Source organism: Eupeodes corollae, chromosome 1, assembly GCF_945859685.1.
Source record: "Eupeodes corollae chromosome 1, idEupCoro1.1, whole genome shotgun sequence".
Taxonomy (NCBI): Eukaryota; Metazoa; Arthropoda; class Insecta; order Diptera; family Syrphidae; genus Eupeodes; species Eupeodes corollae.
The window spans coordinates 66,130,792-66,140,001 of record NC_079147.1 but is presented as its reverse complement, the minus strand read 5'-3'; positions in this window follow the sequence as shown (position 1 = coordinate 66,140,001).

Below are 9,210 nucleotides of genomic sequence, written 5' to 3'. Positions count from 1 at the left end.
GTGATTACCGTATTTCTTAACGATTTATTGCCAGTAGCCTAGTTGCGAGAAATAACAGCTGCAGTAGCTATTTTGACTCTTTCTTGTATATTACGTTTAAAATTTAATTTCTTGTCTAAAATAAGACCAGGCACTAAGCCTCGTCCGAAAACTTTAATTGAATACCTTCATTTTCTCGAAAACAGGGCCTAATCAATTTTGTATTGGGGTTAACATTCAGTCGACACCGATGTCTGCTTAAAGTTGTCTGTGAGACTTTAGACCCGCTAAGAATTGTTAACGGCTGAAATGATTCAAATCATAAAATTGCATGATGTCTTTTGGTTAAAGTTTCGATAGTGTTACTTTGTTTCATGCAGTCTTAGATAAGGATTGAAAAAATTAAAGTTTTTATACATTTTAATTCACTCGAAACTTTTTCTTGAAAATCGATTCTAAAATTATTATCAAAATGAACTTAAATTCTTAAGTTCCGAAATATCAGATGTTGCTAGTAATTATATAAAAAATATTGCTAAAACGAGTCCTAATATCCCGAACCTCCAATGTGAGAGTCTAATAAATAGAACTCTAGTTTCAGATTTAAACTAGAATTATTACAATTTCGAGCTGGATGAAGAAATTAGTTAGAATTCAATCGAGTTCGTAAAAGAACCAACCTAAGTTTTTTAATTTAACATCGAAGTTAAAGATTCAAATGTTACTAGGAATATTAAGAAAAAAGCCATGTGACTAAGAAATTCTGTTTGGATTTATGAATTTAAAAAGCTTAGGCAGGTAATAGAAGGCTATTTTAAATATGATTAAATCAGAGGACATTATTAACCCAAAATATTTGAATTCAGTAATCGATATCCCAAAGTCTTTGTTCCTCAATGCACAACCCCAGATTTTGTGCTACCCTCCTAGTCTGGATAAAATATTGGTTCGATAAGTTCTTCTATATTTCGATTTCATTTTAATAAGCCGTCAGGCTGAACCTTTTTACGTAGGTTCACTATGTTCACTAGTACCAATATTGCTCTTTTCAACCAAATGCCGAGGAGGCACGTCAGTTCATAATCTTGTCAGATGTCCATTCAAAATATAGATTAGTCTAGACAACAATTTACTTAATTTTGTTTCATTAATTGGTTACAGTCAACCCACAAAGTACTTGTCTTTTCAACTTATTAAGGATGTCTCACATTGTTTTGTATAGCTCAATTCTCTTGTAGGCGGCCTTTAAATCAGAAATATGTTTATTATGTTTAGTTTTAAAGGGTCTTTATTTTAGAAGCAAAGAAATTTGATATAGCATAAAACAAAGATGATTATTTTTTTAAATTAAAAAGAAATCAAAATCTTTCAATATTATTCAGAACCAATTAAGTCAAATTTGCAACATTTACTTATTTTGTTGAAGTAATGCACCCTCCAAAATTTCAGCTCCGTAACCAAAAGAGTTTTTGTGGAAACCGAAAATAGTCTCAAAAAACCGTAACTGATTGACTGAACAATTATAAAAATTACAAGCAGACCCGACCACGCGTTGCTGTGGCTGAGTAGTTAAGGAAGGACTTAATAGACAAAATTGAACACTAATTTACATAACATCTTTAATTTTATTTTATTAATAAATACTATGGTTAACATAAATAAAATAAAATCACAGTTAAAGTTTACTGAAGTGCCAATCGAAGAACAATATTTTTGGTCAGCCTGTCTTTTGTCAACACAAATAAACTCGACGTGAACAGGCCACGTATAATTGCCCATGAGAGAAACATGGATTCTCTAAGTCTAAGCCGCAAATAGACATTGTTTGTCCTTGTGATTTGTTAATAGTTATCGCGAAAGCTAAACGGATAGGAAATTGCAGTCTTTTGAAAGGTATTGGAGAATCTGACGGTATCATTGGAATGCGTGGTATCAGAACGATTTCTCCTTTAATCTTTCCTGCCAAAATAGTTGCTTCGAGAACATTTCCGGTGATTTTTTTTATTACCAAACGTGTACCGTTGCATAGTTTAGGGGGGTTCAAATTACGCAGAAGAATAATCGGTGATCCAATTTTTAACCGAAAAAATGGGAAAATTCACTGCCTAGTCTTCATCGACAGTAGCGTCGATTGACTTAAATGACATTATATCGCCTGGTAATAATTGTTGTATCTGGTATAGTTAATTAGATCTACATCAACTTTTTTTGCTGCCAAAATAGCACGATTACTGAGCCAATTGTGATTTAGATAGTTATTCATTATATCTAGGAAGACACTCTCGATCAGATCATTTTCAGTTTCAACAACAGTACAGAAATTGTCTGGCAATCTTATGCATTGGGTATCTTGATTAAATTCCACTTCACCGTTTCCAATATCTAATAGATGCTGAGAAAATACTTGTGCTGTCGGATCATTTTGGAGTTGTACTCGCATGTTTTTTGTTAACCTTAGTGTTTCGACGTTTCTCCATAAAAATGATTGTTTAAAACATGCATTGATTTCATCAGCAAAAGTAGAGGGAGGAATCACTGGCAATGTTTGCCGATAATCACCAGATAATAGTAGAATAGCTTCACCAAAAAGTCTTTCATTATTGTTTAAATCCTGCAAAGTTCTATTTAATGCTTCCAGTGAATGTTGATGAGCCATGGTACACTCATTAAAAATTATGATTGAACTCCTTTGTAACACTGTAGCCATTCCACTCCTTTTCTTAATGTTACACATAGCATTTGGATTTTTATGGACATCTAGTGGTAACTTAAAAGCAGAATGTGTTGTTCGACCACCATCTAACAAAGTAGCAGCTATGCCTGATGATGCAATTGCTAATGCAATTTTCTTTTCTGACCGTACTTTCGCAAGGATCAACGATATCAAAAATGTGTTACCGGTTCCATCTGGTGCATCCAAGAAAAAAAAAAGAAACCACTTTGTTTAGCATCAACAGCCAACATAATCTGATTGTATACATTTTTTTGTTCGTCAGTTAATAATGGTTCGTTATTAGCAACAATTGTAGCTAAATCAAGATCATTATATTGTTCTTTTCGCTGCAAATCGCTATTCACTAAGTCTACAGCTGGACGATTAGGTGATGGGATGGCATACCATAATAACTAAGTGATGAATTTGAGATCATAATACATTCATACATTTTCAATTAATATCAATGCTTCATTAAACATATCTGGTGAGAAATCTAGATTTGGACATTAGTTGGTTTGTTTAAGTCGGTATACTCGTAGTATATCTTCAGTCATGTAGTTTTTATATTTTTCCCACAGTGTAGATGACTGCGTTGGAAAACATGTCGTCAAGATAATGGCAAATAGTTGACGAATACAACTTGGCGAAGACGTCAGATCCCAATGATTGTCATCCTCTAAAAGTTGCAACTCACCACATGTATCTTGATACGTACTGAACACTCTACCATTAACTTTTCGTAAAAATTGGAAAGAGATTGGTCCAGGAACATTAACCAACAACAAAGGCAAAAAGAAGCATTCACGTTGTTTTGGATGTACTGTATAAAGTCGCCCCAGTGTCTTAGATTTAAATATCGGGCTCCCATTTTTTAGTTGATATGTTGCATATAAAATAGCATGGAATATCGGTATACAATAATGTTCTTGTGAATTGGCCAAATGCATCAGTTTTTTGACAAAGTGAGAAAAATCCAGTTAATGTCGTTTTTGGTGGTTCAAATGCTCTTTGAAAAACATTCTCTTCAGTGAAAAATACACGTTAACCATTTTCAAGATGCACTGCAAGATGCTAAATAGATGGTTCTCTGTGGTGTATGGGAAAACTAAGTCAGATAGCTTCGTTGCTACTAATGTATCTGCCCATTTGGTATCGTGCTATTTCGTCATTTTCATTTACGTTTTGTACTCGAAGCACTACACGGCCTTTGAATCATGTGACTTGTAACAATGTCAAATAATTCTTGATCAATTGATGAATCTGGAATTTCGGCCCGTGAATCATGTGACTTGTAACAATGTCAAATAATTCTTGATCAATTGATGAATCTGGAATTTCGGCTGAAATAATTTGATCAATTTCTTCTGCACGAATTTTAACATCAAGCCAAATTAAAATGTGAGCATGAGGTAAGCCTCGCTTTTGCCACTCAATTGAATACAACCAACAACACGTTTTGCCAAAGACTGGATATTTTACAATAAAATCAATTAAAGATTTTAATTTTTGTTTAAACACTCGTGCAGTAATGTCGTGAAGATGTATCGACTGTTGACTTGGTAATAATAATGTTTGTATTTCCTCCCAATTTGGATTGCACGTAAATGTTATAAACAAATGTGGACGCCCGTAATGACGGACATAAGTCATCGCGTCCTGAATGTATTCTTGCATGTTTCGTGGACTACCGATGTACTGCACTACCGATTTTATTGGTGTTTAAGTTTCCATCGATGTTTCCAACAACAGCATCTCGTAAGCGGATGTATTCCTCTGATCGTAATTTAGCTTGGTTAAACCAAATAAATCGCAAACGTTCGCTTTCAATCTTAGCAAACATATCTACAACGTATTGATGATACAACTGACGATATCGAAGAATATAATTGCCCTGATTATGTCTAATCATTAATCGATGCGCGTAGTAATTCATTTAACTAACTTTTTTACTTAATTCATTACCATTGATTGGATCACACTGTTCGATATTAATGTGATATTCATCTTGTCCTTGCCAGAATATCAATGGGTACTGGAGTGCATCGTACAAACGGTGTATATCTGAAATTCTACTCACTGTATTATCTGGTGTGTAATTTTAATAGATTTGTTGTCAACTGGATCACCGACCATAATAATAGCAATTTCATCTACGGTTGGCGCATTGAATCTGCCAGCGTGCTCTCCTGATGGTACTTTGTCAGCTTTGATGACAACTTGATAATTGTCATTTTTCAATTGTGGTGATATTTTTTTGAACAGTTGAACCAGATGATTACGGTTCTCTAAAAATAATTCCAACAATACTACAATTGCTCTCTCTTCTGCTTGTTCAATAAAATTATACTGGTATCGAGCTGTCACACGTTCTTCACAACTGCCCATGAAGTAGATTTGGAGAAATGTTGGATCTTCATTTGGCATTGGCGTCAATGATCCAATTTTATGGTACACTTGGCCTTGTATTTTAAATGTTGTTTCAAAATAACGATTCATTTGAAAGCAAGAATTAAACTTTCGTGTCTTACGTTAAATAAGTTTGAATCATTTGAAATGCCAGAAAGTAGTGATTTCAAGGGTTCAGGTGGAGTAGGAAGTAATGGCAATACAACTTTTCCGGATGCACAACACATGCCAGGTGTTTCATTGCGAAATTTCAACGCTTGGCAATACCTACATATTTTGTTCATTTCACCGATGGTAACTTTGGGATCAGCTGAGTTTTATTTCAAAGTCAAAATATATTTCAGAAAACATAATGATCATATATAATTAGAACAGTAGATTTTATATAAAGTATTTTTCATTTGCAACATATATGTAAACAATTTAGACCATTACTCGAAATATAAACTATCCTATATCTTAAGTTAGACCAAATTACACATAAAATGCCAACTTTCATCGAAATCGGTTGACTTGGTGAAGAGTTCACTGGATTTTTATATATTAATGCAACATACATATAATTTAGACCATTAATCAAAAAATAAACTATCCTATATCTTAAGTTAGACCAAACTACACATAAAATGCCAACTTTCACCGAAATCGGTTAACTTGGTGAAGAGTTCACTGGGAACATACATATGACACTGGATTTTTATATATTAAGATGAAGTTTTACTTCTCGACATTGCAGAGAATTTTGTCATAAAGTTAAGTCTTGTGATGCAACAAAAAGGGAAAATAAAGAACCATTTAATTTTCAATTTAGGGGACGTGGTATCCATCCACAAAAATATGTCTAATATATATCACTTATAAGAGGTGTAGAATAATGAAATTCAGTGACATATTAAAACATTCAAAATAACCGCGGCACACAAATTATGCACTCAAAGGGAGTAGTATCCGCCCATTTTCTCAAACGTGGTATGAGTTTAAATTACCACTCCTATGTGTTGCAGAATTAGGAAATCAAGCAGAGTGAAAAGGGTTCAAATTTATTTTAAATAAAAACGTATTTATCGTATTTAAAATCGTTCACATGAACTACATCTGATTTTTAGTTTTTTAGAACTCTGCGAAATTAGGCACCAGGAAATTAGGTCCCAAAAGAAAAAAATAAATAAGGCAACAAAAAAATGTATACAAACAACAGCAATAAAAATTCTTAAATTTTGGGTAGTTGTTTAATTTTTTGGGGGCTTATTTCTTTATGAAATAAGGCCCCAATGAAAAATGAAACTTACATTAAATTTGGGGCTTAATTTCATTTTATTTTGAAAAACTATTTGGGGTCTTATTTCATTTTGCATAATTTTCTTAAAATTGCCAAAACAACATTTATTTCACAAAAAGTATTAAGAAAATCCGGTAATCGAGGACCCAGAACCAGCAAAATACTGCTTGGTGTGGTCCCAGCAATCATGTTTCAATATACATAAACATAAAAATAAATATACATATACATAAAAATATTTGCATGGTGCCCGAAACTCATTTCTCCAATGGGCAAAGTCTAGTTAATGTAATAGAAAACTATTCATGTTACCACGCTCCACATCCAGCTGACAAGGCAAGAGGTGGATCGGAGATTCTTATAAAAGAAAGCTTAAAACATTATGAAGTAGCCAAGTTTGCTAGTGAAAATATGCAAGTAACAACTATTAGTATTGATATGAAAAAGAAAGAGTTTAAGATAGCAGCTATATACTGCCCACCAAGGCGCTCCCCGACAGAAGATGACTAAACAGATCTATTTAAACTTCTTGGGCATAACTTTCTTGTTGGCGGAGACTTCCTTGCGAAACACACCCATTGGGGTTCAAGACTTATATCAACAAAAGGCAAAAGACTTTTCCAAGCAGGCCATAAATACAATTGCGAATTCTATTCCTCCAGGTCGCCAACTTACTGGCCTTCCGATACTAACAAAATACCAGACCTTATTGACTTTTTTGTAGCTACAGGAATCAAACGAAATCACATTAGTGTCGAAGGTAATTATGACCTGTCATCAGACCATACTCTAGTGATTCTATCACTAAGTGAATCGGAAGTACTAGAAAAAAGTAATCCAAAGCTTATAAATAAGAAAACAAACTGGAATGATTTTAGAGAAAGGCTTTTAAGTTTTATAAATTCAAGATCTCCCATGGATACAATCGAGCAAATTGACAATGAAGTGGAACAATTTATTGCTGATGTGCAAAAAGGCCGCTGAAGAAAGTACTCCAACATTTTCTAATAGAAGACAAATTGAAATAAAATATCCTTTAGAGATAAGAAAGTTGATAATAGAGAAAAGAAGAGCTCGAAGAAAATGGCAAAATAGTAGATTTCCAGATGATAAAACAACGTTTAACCGTATAAGCAACAATCTGAAGAAACAAATTTACAAATTCAAAAATGATTCACTCAGTACATTCCTAAGGATTTTAGCGACTGATGATTCAACCGATTTTTCGCTCTGGAAAGTAGCCAAGCGTCTGAAAAGACCGCAGTTAAAAAAATCGCCCTTGAAATCTCAAGATGGGAAATGGATCGGTAACCCGAAAGAAAAAGCTAACCTTTTCGCTGAACATCTTGCGAATGTTTTTAAGCCATACTCATCAAACGCGGCTGAAAATAACTTACAGTTTGTTGATAAGATAGATAAAAGTGAAATACCAATTGTAAGACTTAAAGAAATAAAAAGTATGTGTTTACGTCAACTACCAAATAAAAAATTACCAGGTTACGATCTAATTACTGCTCAGGTTATGAAAGAAATGCCATTGAAAGCCTTCATAAAACTCCAATATATAATAAATGCATGCCTTGAGCAACGGTATGTCCCGCACCATTGGAAAATTGCTGAAGTAATTGTCATACCAAAGCAAGGTAAACCACCTACAGAAGTGACGGCTTACAGACCAATATCGCTTATACCAATTATGGTAAAAGTTTTTGAAAAACTGCTTCTGAAGAGACTTAGCAAAATCATAGAAAAAAAAAGGTTAATCCCAAACCATCAGTTTGGCTTTAGAAATAAACATTCCACGATAGACCAAGTTCATAGAATATCGGATGTAATAGAAAAAGCATTAGAAGAAAAACAAGTATGTTCAGCAATTTTCTTAGATGTTGCTCAAGATTTTGACAAGGTTTGGCATGCATTTGAGTACAAACTGCAAAGGGATCTTCCCAGCCAGTACTTTGAAAAATTAAAATCGTACATCTCAGACCGATTGTTTAGAGTAACCCGGAATTGAAGAAAATAGAAGCCGGTGTACCACAAGGAAGTGTCCTAGGTCATACCCTGTATTTACTATACACAAGGGATATTCCAGTTGGTAATCACACCATAATGGCTACTTTTGCAGATGATACCGCAATTTTGGTACCCGACAAATGTGTCTCTAAGGCAGCAGTAAAACTACAAAATGCGGTCAACACAGTGAGAGCTTGGACCGAAAAATGGCGTATCAAACTCAATGAAACAAAATCTTCACATATAAACCTTACAAATAAAAAGATAAACAATATTCCAATAATCATTAATAATCAATCTTACGCCAATACGGCCAAATACCTTCGAATGACTTTGGATGCAAAGCTTAAGTACAAAGAGCACATCAAAAAGAAAAGAGAAGAACTAAACTTAAAATATAGAAAAACTTACTGGTTACTTGGTATTAACGCTGATTTATCAATCCAAAACAAAATAATGCTGTATAATGAAGTACTAAAGCCTGTTTGGCTGTACAAAGAAAACAAATACCGAAATCATCCAAAAATTTCAAAACAAAGTCCTTCGTGGAATAGTTAATGCACCTTGGTACATAAGAAATACCGATCTACATCGTGACTTACAAATAGAAATGGTTACAAAAGTTGTTAAAAAATACGCTGTATCGCACAACCAGAGACTACAAAGTCATTCTAATTCTGAAATGGAGTCCGTCTTGAATATAAAAAACCATGTTCGGAGATTAAGAAGAACCAAGCCTCATGAGCTTATGGTCTAAAAAACATGGGAAAGTATTAAAATTTTAAACTTCCCCCAAAGTGGTGTCGAATACTGCCAA